At 40.7% G+C, this 19,261-nt stretch overlaps 1 protein-coding gene across 2 annotated transcripts in view; it reads right to left on the reverse strand.

Annotated features, from left to right (window-relative positions):
• Vps45 (vacuolar protein sorting 45 homolog) overlaps positions 1 to 19,261 on the reverse strand; it is a 52,121-nt gene that overhangs the window by 1,241 nt on the left and 31,619 nt on the right. The window lies entirely within an intron of this gene.

Genomic DNA, 19,261 nt, shown 5'->3' on the forward strand with positions numbered 1-19,261 from the left:
GACTGGGTGTATGGATGAATACCTCTTATGGTTCCCACCTTAAGGCAATCTCAGTGAGAGACCCGTAAATAACTGAGGTATAAATAGAGAAGTATGGGAGACTAATGGTGGATAAACACTATGGCTTCTCTTAGTTTGTACTGTTCTCAGGGGTGCTTTCTCTGTTCTACAAAGAGGAAGTAAAGTGGTTGGAGAAAATCACCCCTAGTTTTACAAAGTAAACCTCAAAGTTCCTCCAGGGCTTACTTAGCAAAGGTACTCAAGAAGGTATGCTGAAATGTACTATACATACATACATATCTATCTATCTATCTATATATCTATATATATCTTATTTTGGTAGTACTGGAGATTGAACTCAGGGACTTGCTAGCTAGGGAAATACTTTAGCCCTTGGGCCAAGCTCCATGCCTTTATCTCCACCTTCCAAGTACATGGAATTACTGGTACGTGTTACCAACTCTTCTTAAAAAAAAAAAGCTAGGGCTGGGAAGGTGGCTCAGTGGTAGAGCGCTTGTCTTGCATGCCTGAGGCCCTGGGTTCGATTCCTCAGCGCCACATAAGCAAAAAGAAAAAAGCTGGAAGTGGCGCTGTGGCTCAAGTGGTAGCGTGCTAGCCTTGAGCTGAAGAGTTGAGGGACAGTGCCCAGGCCCAGAGTTCAGGCCCCACAACCAGACCCCTCCCCCCCCCCCCCCCAAAAAAAGCTAGATGAGCTGGTAGCTCACACCTATAATCCTAGCTACTAGGAAGCCGAAATCTGAGGATTGTAGTTCAAAGCCAGCTTGGCCAAGTGCATACACATACACGTACACACACACACACACACACACACACACACACACACACACACAGGAAAGGATTTTGAATCTTTTTTTTTTTTTTTTTTGTCGGCCTTGGGGCTTGAACTCTGGGCCTGGGCGCTGTCCCTCAGCTCTTCAGCTCAAGGCGAGCGCTCTACCACTTGAGCTACAGCGCCACTTCCGGTTTTCTGGTGGTTTATTGGAGATCGGAGTCTCACGGTCTCTCCTGCCCGGGCTGGCTTTGAACTGCGATCCTCAGATCTCAGCCTCCTGAGTAGCTAGGATTACAGGCGTCAGCCACCAGCGCCTGGCTAGGATTTTGAATCTTTTTACCACTGAGAAATACGAAATGGATGGCTCATACCTATAATCCTAGCTACTCAGGAGGCTGAGATCTGAGGATCTTGGGGTGAAGCCAGACTGGGCAAAAAAGTCTGTGAGACTCTGATCTCCAATAAATTATTCAGAAAAGACTGGAAGTGGCGCAGTGGCTCAAGTGGTAGAGCGCTAGCTTTGAGCACAAAGAGGCTCAGGGACATTGCCCAGGCCCTGAGTTCAAGCCACAGGACTGGCACAAAAAAAGAAAAAAAGAGGGGCTGGGAAGGTGGCTCAGTGGTAGAGCGCTTGCCTTGCATGCATGAAGCCCTGGGTTTGATTCCTCAGCACCACATAAGCAAAAAGAAAAAAGCTGGAAGTGGTGCTGTGGCTCAAGTGGTAGAGCACTCACCTTGAGCTGAAGAGCTGAGGGACAGTGCCCAGGCCCAGAGTTCAAGTCCCACAACCAAAAAAAAAAAAAAAAAGAAGAAAGGAGAAAGAAGGGAGAAGGGAGAAGAAGGAGAAGAGGGGAGAAGAAGATGACGACAATGAAGAAGAAGAAGAAAAATCAGGGCACTCAGGATTGTAATCTTAGCTACTTAGGAGGTTGAGATATGAAGACAAGTTCAGAGCTAGTGTAGGCAGACAAATCTTTGAGACTCTTATTTCTAATTAACCAATAAAAAGCTAGAGGTAGATCTGTGGCTCAAGTGATAGAGCACTAGTCTTGAGTGAAAACAATCAGGGACAGTGCCAGACCCTGAGTTTAAGTCCCCAGGACTGGTATATGCACATACACAGAGAGAGAAAGAGAAGGAAGGAAGGAAGGAAAGGAGGGTGGGAGGGAAGGAGGGAGGGAGGGAGGGAGGGAGGGAGGGAGAAGGAAAGGCAAGGCAAGGCAGGGCAGGCAGGCAAAATTCCATGTGAATTTCTTACATCAAAAACACCAAAGGATGGGCTGGGAAGGTGGCTCAGTGGTAGAGCGCTTGCCTTGCATGCCTGAGGCCCTGGGTTCGATTCCTCAGCACCACATAAGAAAAAAGAAAAAAGCCGGATGTGGCGTTGTGGCTCAAGTGGTAGAGCACTAGCCTTGAGCTGAAGAGCTGAGGGACAGCGCCCAGGCCCAGAGTTTAGGCCCCAAGACCGGACCCCCCCCCCAAAAAAAAAACACCAAAGGAATCCAAAATCTGAATAGAATAATGAAATACATAAGGATTTGGGGAAGTGGAACTGTGGCTCAAAGTGGCCGAGCACTAGCTTTGAGCAAAAGCACTCAGGGACAGTGCCTAGGCCCCACAACCCTCGAAGTAGAGCTCTGACTCAAGTGGTAGAGTGCTAGCCTTGAGCTAACTGAAGAAGCTAAAGGACAGCACTCAGGCCCTGAGTTCAAGCCCCCAAACTGACACACACACACACACACACACACACACACACACACACACACACACACACACACACACACACACACACACACACACTTTCTACCAAGTGTTTGGCTGTAATTAGAAGCTTGTTACGGCTTTAAAGCAAATTCTTTGAGTTCTCAAGAATTCAAATAGAGAATTTTTGCCCAGTTTTGTTGTTTTCCAGTTCTTGGGCTTGAACTCTGGACCTAGGCGCTATTCCTGTGCTTCTTTTGCTCAAGGCAAGCACTCTACCACTTGAGCCACAGCTCTACTTCCAGTTTTTTTTTTTGTAGTTTATTGGGGCTGAGAGTCTCATGGACTTTCTTGCCCAGATCTCAGTCTCCTGAGTAGCTAGAATTACAGGGATAAGCCACCTCACCTGGCTGAACTATGCATCTTTTAAAACCCATTTTTCTTTTTAAAATTTCTGTACTCTATCTTGTATATAAGTTTATCAGATTTGGGGAAAGGGAGGGGGAATCACGGAAACAGTGGGACAAAGTGTGAACCAATTCAACAGTGACATTCACTAGATACTCTGTTGGAAATGAACTTTGCAACATGGGGGGAGGGGAGGTCTGGGGTAACAGGGTGGGGAGAAGTGAGAGAAAATGAAGGAGGGAGCAACACTGTTCAAAAAGAAATGTACTTATTACTTTACTTTTAAAAGTGTAACCCTTCTGTACATCACCTTTACAATAAAACAAAAACAAAATGCATCTCTCACAGAACTGCTCTTCTAAGGAGCTGTCTTCCCCTTAAGCTGCCGACTAGGATCTCAGTATCATACTGTGTTGTAACTTATCTATATGTATATTTTCCATGTAAATCTAGGAAGTTTTTGAGAGCACAAAGTAATACACAATACATCCTCCTTGTAAACAGCATATACAAACCTCAAGTCTCCCTGAACTCTTCTCCCCATTCCTCTTTCCAGAGATAACAACTTGATCAACAAATATTTATTGAGTGCCTACTTTGTGCTAGAAGCTGCAAACAGGGCATTAAGCAAGTAAACAGAGGGCTGGGAATATGGCTTAGTGGTAGGGAGCTTGCCTAGCATGCATGAAGCCCAGGGTTCGATTCCTCAATACTACATCAACAGAAAAAGCCAGAAGTGGTGCTATGGCTCAAGTGGTAGAGCGCTAGCCTTGAGCAATGCCCAGGGTAGCTGGGCATTGGTGGCTCATACCTGTAATCTTAGCTACTCAGGAGGCTGAGATCTGAGGATCGTGGTTCATAGCTAGCCCGGGCAGGAAAAGCATTGAAAGTCTTATCTCCAATAAACAACCAGAAAACCTGCAGTGGTGCTGTGGCTCAAGTGGTAGAGTGCTAGTCTTGAGCTGAAGAACTGAGGGACAGCGCTCAGGCTCAGAGTTCAAGACCATGACTGACAAAAAAAAAAAAAAAAAAAAAAAGCCCAGGGACAGTGCCCAGGCCTTGAGTTCAAGCCCCAGGACTAGCAAAAAAAGAAAAAAGTAAACAGACTCTTATGGAATTTATATTCCAATGGGGAGTGAACAAGATAAAATTAATTAGTAGGTAAGTGTTAATAAGGTAGAAGCTTTTTCACTTTACAAAGAAATTAAAGCACATAGAAGTCTTCCTGTTTGGAAATGATAGTGTTGGGATAAAAGGCCAGGTATCATGTTTTCTTAACTACAATGTTATACTGCCCAGAAAAATAAAACATTTAAAGAACTGGAGATGTTGGTATAAGATTTTTAAATCCAGTTTTCCAGAAAAAGCCTCACTGAGAAATAACATTTGAGATAAGACCTGAATGAGGTATCAGAGTTTTATCTTAGGACAAAGGCACTGAGGACCACAGGGCTCAAGGAATGGAAAAGAGGCAGCTACTGCTGAAGGGAGAAAGGTATTGGCCATAAGAGATAAGATCAGAGAGATGAAACAGAGGACAGTTGAAAATGAAGATGAGATTGTGTGACCTACTAGTCCTTGTAAGGCTTTCAATTTTCACTTTGGGTAAAGATGAGGGGCATCTGTAGAGTTCTGCACAGCTTGTCACATAGCCTGAATTACACATTTTCTTTCTGTTTTGGTGGTACTAAGGTTTGAACTCAGAGTCTTAGATTTCTAGGCGAGCACTCCACCCTTCCAGACACAACCCAAGCCCTTTCTGCTTTAGTTTATTTTTAAGCTAGTCTTCTTCTTTTGCCATAGACTGAGATCCTATCTCTACTTTCCAATTTTCACAAGATTGCTCTACAGAAATACTAAGAGACTACTGGGGGCAGTAATACTAATTATCATTGGAAATAATGGCACTTGGACTTGAGCGGTGGTGGAGACCCGACATTAGATTCCAGAAAGGCTTATAGAATTATAGGAAGTCTGGAGGACAATTATATTTAGGAAGATGTGTATGTATACACACACACACACACACACACACACACTGCCTCCCCCCCCCCCCAGTGCTGGAGATTAAACTCAGGGCCTTGGGCATGCTACACCCCTAACCAAATGTTTGTTTTTGATCATGTTAAGTGTGAACGTTTATTAGACATTCAAGTATAAATGTCAAGTAGACTGTATACAAGTGTGAAGTTTGGGGCAGCAGTTCAGATTAGAAACAGGGTTCTCAGTTGGCAGTTAGTGATTTACTCCTAAGGGATATGTGGCCATGTCTGGGACCAGTTTAGTTATCATAACTGGTGGCTTGCTACTGGCAGCTAGTGGGTAGAAGCCAGCACTTCAGTTGAACATCCTGAATACAAAGGATAGTCTCCCACAGCAAAGATTTTGTGGCCCCAAATACAAGTAATGTTAAGGTTTAAAAAGCTCTGGGCTAGAGTCAGCAGGAGAGTGAGAAAACTGAAAATAGCCAGGAAGCCAGAGAGGATTGCCAAGGGAGTGGGTGTAAAGATAAAGGGAGACAGTCTAATGACCAAGTCTCAGAGATGCTTAAAAAAAAAAAAAAAAAGGAGAAAGCAGAAGAGACAGAGAAATTCTGCCAATGATGGAGAAGGCAGGAAAGTATACTTCCTGGGGCGTATACTCAAGGGAGGGGGTTGGCTGAGGGGTAGAACACTTGCTTAGTACTTGTGAGATTCTGGGGTCTGTTGCCATCACTGTAGAAGAAATGAAAACGTTTCTAAGTGAAGGGACTGATTGGGTTAAATGCTGCTTGCAGGTCAAATAAAATGAGGACTCAAAATTGATTCTGGGATTAGCCAAGCAGAAGTCTCTGGGGATCATACATAACAGGAGCAATGTGAGGAATAATGTGAGTTTAAGAAAGTATTTGAGGGAGGAATAGGAGATGGTAAGTATAAACAACTCAGAGAATTTTGCTATACAAAACAGAGGGACAGAGGGATGGAGGAGTAGTTTAGTATAGTTTAGAAGAGAGAGGGAAGAGAGGAGGAAGGGAGAAGGAGAGGGGGAGAAGAAAGAGAAGGAGAAACAGAAGAAGGAGAGAAAGGAAAGACAAGGAGGAGACAAGGAAGGAGGACAAAAGAAGTGGGAGAGAACCAAATTTTAAGGGTGGGAAAAAGTGTAGCATGAAAGGCAGAGGGAAGAGCATGAAGGAGAATAAAAAACCAAAAACAAACCAAAAAACCAAAGCAAAACACACCAAGAAAACCAATAGGAGTCCTTGGCCCTATTCTTTTTGCTCATGGAGAAGAAACAGGACAAAAAGCCAACAGTGGGATTCTGCATACATCCACTATTGTGCATGAATGCTTTGTTGGAGAGTCCTGTGAAGAGGAAGGAGGAAGTTAAGCCCACAGGACCGCACACAGACTCCTCAGGAAAAGAACTGCCCATACTATCAGTCACACAGAGGTCTAAAAGGAGGTTATCATCTGAGAATAAAAAGACCTATAAATGTGTATTCTTACCACAGAGCATACACAGTCAAGACAACATCAATTTGTCAGAATAACCACAACTACAAGGGTAGAACGTGGCTATTATAAAACAAACAAAAAACACTCAACATGAAACAAGACTCTAAATAACACAGCCATAACAACTGCAGAGCTAAAGACTCTCTGTAAGTCTTTAATTATAGAGGTACTCACTCTGGGGGCTTTAAGGGGAACATTTGAAGTGAGCGCAAATGGAAATGGAACTACTAACAATTTTTCTTCTCACAGAACATAATGGCCATTTGGCATATGGACTACCTTCACAGTACCTTCGCTGCCTTGGTGTATATCCTCTAGAAATTATATGATATCTGCCACTGAATTATGTTAAAGGAAGGAGAAAAGTTCTTAAGACAAGTGATTTGGATGTAAGGGTCATGAAAGAGGTGGCAAGGATGAAGATCCTGTCTTTTTAGCGTTACTTTCTCCAAATCTAATATAGTAATAGCAGCAGCAGCAATAACAAGTGGCCTCTATCGGCTGCTTATCATGGGCCTGATCTCCTCGAAGCAACTTACAAATAGCGTATCGTCCAATCATCACAACAGCGGGATAAAGCTGTTAGTATCTCCATTTTACTGCTGAGAAAGCTGAGGCACAAAAAGGCTAAAAAATTAGCTTAGGGGGGCTGGGAAGGTGGCTCAGTGGTAGAGCGCTTGCCTTGCATGCCTGAGGCCCTGGGTTCAATTCCTCAGCATCACATAAGCAAAAAGAAAAAAGCCGGAAGTGGTGCTGTGACTCAAGTGGTAGAGCGCTAGCCTTGAGCTGAAGAGCTGAGGGACAGCACCCAGGCCCAGAGTTCAGGCCCCACAACCGGACCCAAAAAAAAAAAAAAAAAAAATTAGCTTAGGGTTCTATAAGAGGACATATGTCAAAACTGGAATTTAAAGAAAGTAGTCTGATACTGACCTATTGCTGTAATACACTGCCTTTTACCAGACCAAGTTGACTTATAAATAACAGGTTCCACTTAAGGCCAGAAGCTCTAATGATAATTCCAGTGAAAGGGTCTATGTCCTGAAGGATACTTTGGGGAACAGAGTTTGGGCAGAGGAATGACAGCTCAGGATTGTACTAAGGACAATCAATTAGATAGCTTACTATATAAACAATTCCAGTGCAAAAAAAAAAAAAAAGCCATAGTTGCACATATGCTAGGCAATTGCTCTACCATCTTTATTATTCCTTAAAATTGATAAAACATTTGATATTTTTTCCGGATGATTAAATCATAAATGTAAGGGCTGGGAGCATGCTTATGTGGGAGAAAACTGCCTAGTAAGTGCAGACCCTAGTACTATCTACAACCAAATTAAAGCAAAGCCAAACAAATGTAGATGATACAGGTCATAATGAAGTACATACAGTACTAGAAAATAGTATACATAACTAGAATGTTTGATATTTTCCTTCCATTTTATACTCTGTGTGTGTGTGTGTTGGTTACTGGGGCTTGAAGTTAGGGCCTAGGCTTGGTGTCTCTAAGCTTTTTTTTTTTTTTGGTTCAGAGGTAGGGCTCTACCACTTGAGCCACAGCTCCACTTCCAACTTTTTTGGTTCCTTCCCTCCCTCCCTTTTTCCTTTCTTCCTTTCTTCCTTCCTTCCTTTCCTAGTCCTGGGGCTTGAACCCAGGGCCTAGGCACTCTCTCTGAGCTTCTTTTGCCCAAGGCTAGCACTCTACCACTTGTGCCACAGTGTCACTTCCGGCTTTTTTTGTTTGTGGTACTGAGGAATCAAACCCAGGGCTTCATACATGCAAGGCAAGTGCACTGTACCACGAAGCCACATTCCCAGTCTAGTACATTACTTTTCTATTACATTTTTGTCTTACATTTTGAACTTGGTTCCAGATGCTTTCACTCATTGGCTAGCAATCACCAACTGAGCCACACCTTCAATCTCAACATTACTTATACTAAGAAAACAAATGGATAAGTGCATTAAGACATATATAAAGCAACATTATAAACCGTAAGAGTGAAAACTGCAAAGACTTAATATCAGACAATATTTGCTTTATCATTGGTATGTTCAGTTTCAAGATATCTCCTAAAATATAGTAGGTATGCAATAACTACTTATTGAATGAACCAAAGAACCCCTAAGGATTGCTTAAATAATTTGTAGAACAATCGAATAGTAGAATGTGATTTTGCTATTAAAGCACATGTACAGTTTATTTCCTTTAAATAAAAACAGTTGAGTTTTGTGGTAAGTTCCCATAATTCCAGACTTAAGAGGCTGAGGCAGGCAAACTGAGCCAAGGGTAGCTTGGACTACACAGTAAGACCATCTAAAACAAACCCAAACCAAAAAGACCAAAAAAAGTGTATACACTCATGGGCACATCTAAATGACTGAATCAGGATGCTGACACCATTCCCCGGTAGGGTGGTTACACTATGATAATCTCATTATCTTCTTTTTGCTTTAATCTGCTTAAAATTTCACCCAATGAATAGGTTACAGTTTTGTAATAGCTTCTTTTCCTTTTGCCAGTCCTGGGCTTGAATCAGGGCCTAGGCACTGTCCATGAGCTTCTTTTGTTTGAGGCTAGGGCTCTTGCACTTGAGTCACAGTGCCGATTCTAGCTTTTTCTGAGTAGTTAATTGGAGATAAGAGTCTCACGGACTTTCCTGCTCTGGATGGCTTCAAACTGCAATCCTTAGATCTCAGCCTCCTGAGTAACTAGGATTACAGGTGTGAGCCACACCAGTGGCATAGAAAGCTATTTTTAATTAAAAAATGTTAACAGTGCATGAAGAAATTTGAATCAGATGATACTTAAATTCCTGGTTTAAGTTCAGTTTTAAAAGAAGGATCTTAATAGAATTATTTATGTTTATTTTCTCATAAGACATTAATATCTGACAAGTATAGAACCTATTTCTAGTATCTTCATTTTTTTTTTGGGGGGGGGGTCAGGTCGTGGGGCTTGAACTCTGGGCCTAGGCGCTCTCTCTCAGCTCTTCAGCTCAAGGCTAGCGCTCTACCACTTGAGCCACAGCGCCACTTCTGGCGTTTTTTCTTTTTGCTCATGTGGTGCTGGGGAATCGAACCCAGGGCCTCATGCATGCAAGGCAAGCGCTCTACCACTGAGCCACCTTCCTAGCCCTATTTCTAGTATCTTGAACAGAGCCTCACACATGAAATAAGCTCTAAATAAATGCTCATCAGTGGCAGATAATAGCTCCATCATAGCTTCTACAAGATTATCTAACACTTTGGTCGCAGGAGGGAAATACATTCTCACAGAAAATCTCTACAAAGACAGTGAAGGTTTCAAACTGATCTTAAAATGCCCAATAATGAAGAAGAGTGCTTTCTGTAACCCTTTCTCTTTGAAATGCAAATTCTGTTATAGTATCCTAATTTTTCTGTAAATAATTCAGAGATGGATCCAACTTGTGGTTACAAGAGAAGATCCAAGTTTCTAGTGTTACTTCTTTAGGTAGAAATCTATAATGTACCTGTTGATAACATGAATCAGCCTCTTCCCAGCTTCTAATTTTCTCAACTGTGTTTCAAGCTCTTACTAGCTACCACTAATTAATTAAATCCATCATTTTTATTCAAAAGTAATACTATTCTTAATTATCTTAATAATCTTGGAATGACAAAAATAACTAAATGATTCCTCATTTTTGAATTCGTTTTTCTCCTGCTTTGGTTTGCAATGTTTCTCCATAGGCAGATTCATATTTTGCCTGTCTCCTAAATAACATCTAAAAGCAAGGAATTTTATTAAAAAAATCACAGCTAGGTAAATCTTTCCAAAAAATTATTTCATCAGGGTGTTCATACTAGAAATCAACTGTGTCCAGGGCTGGGAAGGTGGCTCAGTGGTAGAGCGCATGCCTTGCATGCCTGAGGCCCTGGGTTCGATTCCTCAGCACCACATAAGCAAAAAGAAAAAAGCCGGAAGTGGCGCTGTGGCTCAAGTGGTAGAGCGCTAGCCTTGAGCTGAAGAGCTGAGGGACAGCGCCCAGGCCCAGAGTTCAGGCCCCATGACTGGACCGAACTGTGTCCAGTTCTAGCTTAAACACTTATTAGCTTAAACACTTATTATGACTTTAGGAAAGATGTTTAACCTCTTTTTTTTTTTCCATTGGTGGTAATGGTACTGGGGTTTGGATTTGAGCCTCATGCTTACTGGACAGGTGATTACCACTTCAGCCATCTTCTAGCCCTTGTTTAAATTCCTTAATAACTGAATCGAAAAATGAGGCTGATGATAATATTAAAAATATCACTGGGACAGGTACTGGTGGATCATGCATGTAATCCCAGCTACTCAGGAGACTGAGATCTGAGGATCACAGTTCGAAGCCAGTCTGCGCAAGGAAGTCTGTGAAACTCTTATCTCCAATTAACCACCTAAAAGCTGGAAGTTGAACTGTGGCTCAAAGTGTTAGAGTGCTAGCCTTGACAAGCCAAAGAGCTCAGGAAGACCACCTAGGCCCTAAGTTCAAGCCCTATGACTGACAAAAAAAGAAAAAAATCACTGGACTTATGAAATGGTAACCTGTCTGTACAATACCTTAATAATAACACTAAAATTATATTAAAAATATTATTGGGTTGCCATAAAAATTAAAAGTAAATGGATAAAAATGTGAGATTGGTCATTTTTTTTTTTTTTTTTTGTCGGTCATGGGGCTTGAACTCTGGGCCTGGGCGCTGTCCCTTAGCTCTTCAGCTCAAGGCTAGCGCTCTACCACTTGAGCCACAGCGCCACTTCCGGTTTTCTGGTGGTTTATTGGAGATAGGAGTCTCACGGTCTCTCCTGCCCGGGCTGGCTTTGAACCGCGATCCTCAGATCTCAGCCTCCTGAGTAGCTAGGATTACAGGCGTGAGCCACCAGCGCCTGGCTGAGATTGGTCATTTTTAATAGGTTCTAACAGCTATATTTAAATAAGTAGTAACAGCTGGGTGCCAGTGGCTCATGCCTGTTAAGCCTAGCTACTCAAGAGGTTGAGATCTGAGGATTGAGGGCAGAAAAGTCTATGAGTCTCTTATCTCCAATTAGCCACTAAAAAGCCAGAAGTGGGGCTGGGGCTCAAAGTGGTAGAGCTCAGGGACAGCTCCCAGGCCCTGAATTCAAGCCCCATGACCTACAAAATTAAAAAAAGCTCATAGACAGTGCCCAGGCCCTGAGCCCAAGGACTGGCATAGTCACAAAACAAAAAATAAAACAAAACCTGTATGTACAATGTTATCCGAATCATGTTACAAACAAAATATTAACTTATCTCTAGAATTATTATAAATGATTTTATTTTTATACATATTAATTAATTTGATTTTTACAGTGAGCACAAATTAACTAGTTGGGGGGAATGCGTTGTTTGCTTATATTATATGCCTTTGCTAGTTAGGGAAAGTAATTGAAAAATGAGGTCATTAATTATTTTGTAGCTTTATAGCTAATGAGGGCTTAATTGAACCTCTTTTTTTTTTTTTTTTTGGTGATGTGTGTTTGTGTGTGTGTGTGTGTGTGTGTGTGTGTGTGTGTGTTGGGTTTGAACTTGGACTGGGCACTGTCCCTGAGCTTCTTTTGCTCAAAGCTAGCACTCTACCACTTGGGCCACAGCTCCACTTCTAGCTTTTTTCTGAGCTGTTTACTAGAGATAGGAGTCCTGGGACTTTTCTTGCTTGGGTTGGCTTCAAACTGCGATTCTCAGATCTCAACCTTTTGAATAGCTAGGATTACAGGTGTGCAGTAATTGTTACTGACTTGAAAGAAATCTGTCAGTAAGATGACTGTTAATTTGAGTCTTATCTTCTAGCAGGATGCATCCTTCTCTTTGTAAGAGGTCTTAAGAAGTACTGAACTACTGACTGTACTGGAAATTAGATTTGGCATGGTTGGCTAATACATGCACCTATCCTCCTCACCTTTCCCCTCCACTGCAGTCCTGAGTCCTACAAGGATGTGACTTTATTCTATTAGGAGAACAATTTCATCTTATATGGATCAAGTTCTTGTCCTCTCAGTCCACACATTTAACTTCAAGTGTTGATTGCTGCCAGCAAGGACTAGAACTCTTTAATATTGATTGACTTGTGAGGTGCTAAGGCAGCCAGCTGAAAATCCAAATCAAATGTTCATTTATTTGCAAGAAAAGATGATGTGTTCCAGAAACCCAAAGAAATGGTACCATTTATTGTAAGTAAATAATGTCCACAGTTTAACTGCATCTAGAGATTTGCTTCTTTTTTTTTTTTTTCTTTTTTGGTACTGGGGATGAAGCCAGGACATCCCTGCATTTCTGTGTCTCACCTTATACTCCAAAGACATATAAATGAACAAATGGGACAAAAAGAAAAGAAAACAAAAATAGCAATAAAGGAAAAACCTTGTTTCCATTATTATTATTATTTTTTTTTTGTCAGTCATGGGAGTTGAACTCTGGGCTTGGGCGCTGTCCCTCAGCTCTTCAGCTCAAGGCGAGAGCTCTACCACTTGAGCCACAGTGCCACTTCCAGTTTTCTAGTGGTTTATTGGAGACAAGAGTCTCACAGACTTTCTTGCCCGGGTTGGCTTTGAACCGCAAACCTCAGATCTCAGCCTCCTGTGTAGCTAGGATTACAAGCGTGAGCCACCAGCGCCTGGCCGATAAGTATTATTTTGTATGATCAGATGCTCATAGGCATTGTGCCTTTCTATTCTTCTCCTGAGAGTATCTTCCTTTGGTCTCACTGTATGTGTAGAGTCCTGTATAATTTATTATGTCCTAGAGCATTTTAGATCTAGCTTCCACATATGAAAGAACTTGGCTTACCTCACTTAACATGATTTGTTCTAGGTCCATCCATTTCCCTGAAAATGACAAAATATTATGCTTTCTAATGGCTGTGTAAAATTCCATTGTATATAAGTACCACATTTTTTGGATCTACTCATCTACTGTAGGGTATCTGGGATGTTTCCAAAACTTGACTATTGTGAAGAGTGCAGCAATGAACATGGATATTCAAGTGTCTTTATGGTGTCCTGGCTTGTGATGTTCTGGGTAGATATAAGGCAGTATGACTTTTAACTGTTCACACAGATGTTGGTAAAAATATTTGTTGTACTCTAGTGATGACTCATATACAAATCTTAGAAATTAAAAACTGACATTTCCCCATAATTGAGGATACAGTAAGCTAATCTGATTAATGTGACAAATGGAGAGGGAAAAAGAAATGTCATAAGGGCACTATTGAGACAGGAGCTGATAATCTGCATGCTGCAAGTCTACATGGACCCCAGGAATACACTACGCTGACTGCTTGGGGCAGGTACTTGCATATGTTCATGTCATTGATAAACTCATTAGTTATGTAGGTCCTTTTTCAAGAGAGCTCTGTGCCTTCAAAAAAGTAAGTTAAAAGCTAGGTGCTGGTGGCTCATGCCTGTAATCCTAGCTACTCACAAGGGTGAGATCTAAGGATCATGATTCAAAGCCAGCCCAGGTAAGAAAGTCCATGAGGCTCTTATCTTCAATTAACCAACAGAAAACTGAAAGTGGCACTATGACTGGAAGTGGTAGAGTGCTAGCTTTGAGCAAAAGAGCTCAGGGACAGTGCCCAGGCCCCAAGTTTAAGCCCTATGACTGAAGGGTGAAGTAAATTATAGCTGGACACTAGTGATTCATGCATGCAATCCTAGCTACCCAGGAGGTTGAGATCTGAGGATCATGATTCAAAGCCACCTCTGGCAAGAAAGTCCATGAGGCTTTTATCTCCAATTAACCACTGCTACCACATATACACACACAAATGGAACTGTGGCTCAAGTAGTATAGCACAGCCTTCAGTGAAAAAGCCAAAGTACAGAGCCAAGGCCCTGAGTTCAAACCCCACTACTGACATACATACACATAAAAACTAGTTATAGGGGCTGGGAAGGTGGCTCAGTGGTAGAGCGCTTGCCTTGCATGCATGAGGCCCTGGGTTCGATTCCTCAGCACCACATAAGCAAAAAGAAAAAGCCAGAAGTGGTGTTGTGGCTCAAGTGGTAGAGCGCTAGCCTTGAGCTGAAGAGCTGAGGGACAGCACCCAGACCCAGAGTTCAGACCCACGACCGGACCCAAAAAAAAAAAAAAATAGTTATACCTTTAAAGGCATGTTATCAATACTATCTGTATTTCATTATGCACAAAGGAAAAGGGGAAGCAATACAATGTTCATATTAAACTTCATAGTGTAATAGGGAGAGAAAAAATATGAACTGCCTGTCTTTATTCAGAAAGCAATTTTATTAGGAATATTTCTAAGGCAATTATTGTCTTCTGCAAAGCTTCTTGGTATCTTAGCAATTAAGTACAAACCTTCTATTTCAAATGATGTTTAAATCTAAACAAAGGTAATCACAATCACACCTAGTCAGAATGAGTCCTGTAAAAACAAATCATATGCCAGGAACAGATCTGAGGATCAAGGTTGGAAGCCAGCCCAGGACAATTCTGAGAAACTCGTATCTCCAATTAACCAGGAAAAAGCCAAGTGTAAGTGTAGGGTCCTGAGTTCAAGCCTTAGTATCAGCTACAGAAGGCCAGTACGTATAGAACTCTGCTTCATTACAGCCTGGAAAATATCATCAGAAAAGAACTGTCTAAGTAAGAATTAGCCACTTAAATTGTAACTTCGAGTGGCAATTTGAATTGTAGGTTAAACTCATGTTTATTTCCCTTTAAGTCCTAAGGGACATATATCTTGGTGGTACCTGTAATCCCACCACTATGGACAGCAGTCTGGAGGTTCCTAAAAAACTAAATACAGACCTTCCCTACGACCCAGCTATACCATTCCTGGTCATCTATCCTGAACATCATAAGCCAGGACATGATAAGGACACCTGTACATACATGTTCACTGCTATACTACTTTACTCACAATAGCTAAGCTATGGAAACAGCCCAGATGTCCCACAATAGATGACTGGATCCAAAAAATGTGGTACCTATATACAATGGAATTTTATGCACACATTAGAAAGAATAAAATAATGCCATTTGCAAAGAATTGGATGGAACTAGAACAAATCATGTTAAGTGAGGTAAGCCAAGCTCAGAGAGAAAAATGACGCACGTTTTCTTTGATTTGTGGAAATTAGATCTAAAATGCACTGAGATATGATAAATTATACAGGATTCTGGATATTCAGAATTCTGGATACACAGTGAGACCAAAAGAGGATACTCTTAGGGGAGAAACACAAAGGTGCAATACCCAAGTGTCTTTTCATATTTATACAAAGTAATACACATACTGAAATGAACTCCAAGATATGGAAACAAGAGATTCCCCCCCCCTTTTTTTTTCAGATCTGTCTTCTTTACCTTATGCGTGGTAGTCAAAAGTACGTCTTCAGGAGGATTGGGGGGAGGGTACAGACCTTGAAGGAAAAAGGATGAAAAGAATGCAGCAATGGAGCTCACTGGACATTGATGGAAGTCAGCTAATGCAACTCGTGAGTGCAGATGGAGGGAGTGACTAGGACAGAGCGAGGGAACTGCAGAAACTGTACAAACGGAAATGCACTCATGATCTGACTCATGCCACTGAAATCCTTCTCTACATCACCTCTGTAATAACAATAAGGTAAATTAATAAAAAAGAAAAGAGCTGTGTAGGGGTGTCGGCAGAGCCCTCAGCTATGCTGGGCACTTGCCTAGCATGTTCAAGGCCCTATGTTCAATCCTAGAACGGCTAAACAAAGAAAAACAAAGACACAATCAGTGTGCACCCAGGCGTGGTGATGTAGTGCACACTGGTAAGTCAGCTAAGGCCTATGAGGCAGGAGCACTGTTGAACTCAGGAGTTGGGGCCAGCCTGAGAAATACAGTGAGATAATGCCTCAAACAAACAAATAGTAAATTTACTTAATAGGTGAGTAATACCCCAAGTATCCTGCATGCATCATGAAAATTAAGTCTTTCACTAAAAGCTGAAAACTGTGCTGCTTTTAATTATTTAAGCCTTTACAATACCTGGTCTCTGAGATTTAACTAGCATTTTCGTAATGATAAATTTCACTACTTAAAAACCTAATATTGGATCATGTATGTATTGCAGGCATTAATTTTTTCTTGTTTGGTGGTTACCACAGCAACTCTCTCTTTCTAAAAGTTTCATTGGTTAGAAGCCAGTATACAATCCCATCCAAAACTTATTGACTTCTCTATTGTAAGTTATTTACTCAAATGTAAACAGCTTAGCATGCTGTCAGATAACAGAATACCAAAGCTGGCTGTAGTCAGATGATCTGGCAGAAACCTTTTGCAGGGCTGCTTTACCTCTTAATTTTACAGAAGCAATTATTTGCTAAGAACTCGGACACAAATTTAAGGAAAAATGTAGATGTATGATTTTTCCTTTTCTCCTTTATTTAGAAAAGAAAATGAAGTTTTACTAATAGTACTGTTAGTCAAACACATCTGAAAACAAGCATCCTTCAAAAGATAAATTATTACATTAAATGACAAATATATATTAAAATCTTTGTCAATATTTTTGTGCCCAAATTTGGCTTATTTTTGAGATTAATTTTAGATTTCTGATATTCCAAATTAAAGGGAAGATTAGCATCTTAGATACACTGACTATGGGAGCTACAACATTAACTCTCAGAAGATACAAGGATTGTTTAAAGGTCAATGAATCCTTTTGACAACTGCTATTAGAGTCTATTTAAAAACATATGATTATCTATCTAAAAATACTTGAGAGACTCATTTGGATCAAGACGATAAAATCCTATATTGTTACCAACAAGAAATAATAAAACCTTTTGAACTTAATTTATTCACTATTATTTAGAGAACAATACAATAGCAAGCATTTAAATAATACCTTTGTGTGTGTGTGAGAGAGAGAGAGAGAAAGAGAGAGAGAGAGAGAAAGAAAGAAAGAGAGAGTGTGAAGGCCTTACTGTGTATCCCAATTTGGTCTGGAATTTACTATGTATCCCAGATTGGCCTTGAACTTTCCAAGAGGTGAGGTTACTGGCATGTACCATCATGTCTAACTCCAGTAATACATGAAAAGAATTGCATGGTGGGTTCTGGCTTCCAATCCTGCTCTCTTATTAGCCATAGTTACTTGTTAATTAATCTCTGCTCAGTTTCCAAATATAGAGATGAGAGTACATGCCAAGATTAAATAAGTATTTGTAAAATACTTAGTACAGTGCTTAGTACACAGTATATGCCCCAAAAGTATTAACTGGCATGATCAGTAGCTATCAGTAGCAATAGGAAAGAGAGAAATATAACTAAAATGGTTATGATATTTTTTGTCACTTCTATGCTCAAATATATTCAAGTTCACCCCATTGACCCCCAAATTAGGTATAAAACCTTAGTTTTGTCATTTTTTCTTTTTTTTTTTTTTGTCAGTCATGGGGCTTGAACTCTGGGCCCTGAGCACTGTCCCTTAGCTCTTCAGCTCATCTCTAGCGTTCTACTACATGAGCTACAGCACCACTTCCGGTTTTCTGGTGGTTTATTGGAGCTAAGAGTCTCATGGACTTTCCTGCCTGGGCTGACTTTGAACCAAGATCCTCAGATCTCAGCCTCCTGAGTAGCTAGGTTACAGGCGTGAACCACCGGCACCCGGCCGTTTTGTCATTTTCAGATACATGGACACCGTTCCAAATATCATCATCTAATAGTTTTTAAATTGAAGTTCCTATAGTGTCCCTACCATTTCATATTCTCTCAAGATCCTAACCACACTTGACATTTCTATTTCTGGACTTAAAACACATTACATAAGATGAAAATTCTCTTACAACAAAATACAGACATGCAGGACAAAAAAATGACAAATGCCTTTCAAATGAGTATCTTAACTTGTGAAAGAATTACATTTCCAAGGGTTATTACCTAAAGTGAATCAGAACTTAAGATGATAAGTATAAACCAATGTGTGGCTATCTGATAGGTGGTGTGGCAATGTTATTAAATATTGTTTACACTGAGGGTCAGGAAAAAATGTGTAAGCCTCAACAAGAAAAGAAATAAAAAAACAGATTTCTGCATAGTGTAGAAGACTTAACTAAACATTAAAAAATGATTCTAGACTGACAGTGTCCTTAGTTTACATACCTAGCCAAAAGGAAAATTACATAGGAGAGCTACATCTTCAATTTAGGAGCCTCATGTGGCCAAAGATGAAAACCTTGCTTAAGATAACCTGCAGTTCAGAATTAGATTATGTGGAAATGATTTATCATGAGCTAATGTTACCAGATACAACAGCAGATTTAGACTTCCAAGTACTTCAGATTATGGATTTTAACATTTTTCTTTAAAATTATAGGGCTTGAAAGAAAGTGAGGAACTTAAGATGAGAAAAGAGGATATAAAACAAAAATATCCCCCTGTGCACAGCATCTTTATAATAAAATAAAAACAAACAAAAAACATCAGGCAAACTTGAAAAAAGCAAGAAAAAAATTTCAGCTTACAGCTGGTGGTTTAATCACAGCAAAAGCTAGAAGTGGTACAGTGGCTCAAGTGTAGAGTGCTAACCTTGAGCACAAAAATGCCCAGGGCTAGCACCCAGGCTCAGAGTTCAAGCTCAAGGACTGGCCAAAAAAAAAAAAAAAAAAAATTAATTGATTTTATTTTCTTTTGATGATTTAAGAAAAGAAAAACAAATCAAATTCTACCAACAACTTTGAATATATGATTGCACTGCTATCTGCAGAAGGAGCTAAGACAACACTCTTGTTATGGAGCCATTTTGATAAAGGTTAAATAAAGCACAGTAAAGCAACACAGTGCTAATCTGGTGTAATCCTAGCTACTCAGAAGGCTGAGATCTGAGTACTGAGGTTCAAGGCCAG

Source organism: Dipodomys spectabilis, unplaced genomic scaffold (genome assembly GCF_019054845.1).
Source record: "Dipodomys spectabilis isolate Male_0828 unplaced genomic scaffold, ASM1905484v1 ptg000069l, whole genome shotgun sequence".
Taxonomy (NCBI): domain Eukaryota; kingdom Metazoa; phylum Chordata; class Mammalia; order Rodentia; family Heteromyidae; genus Dipodomys; species Dipodomys spectabilis.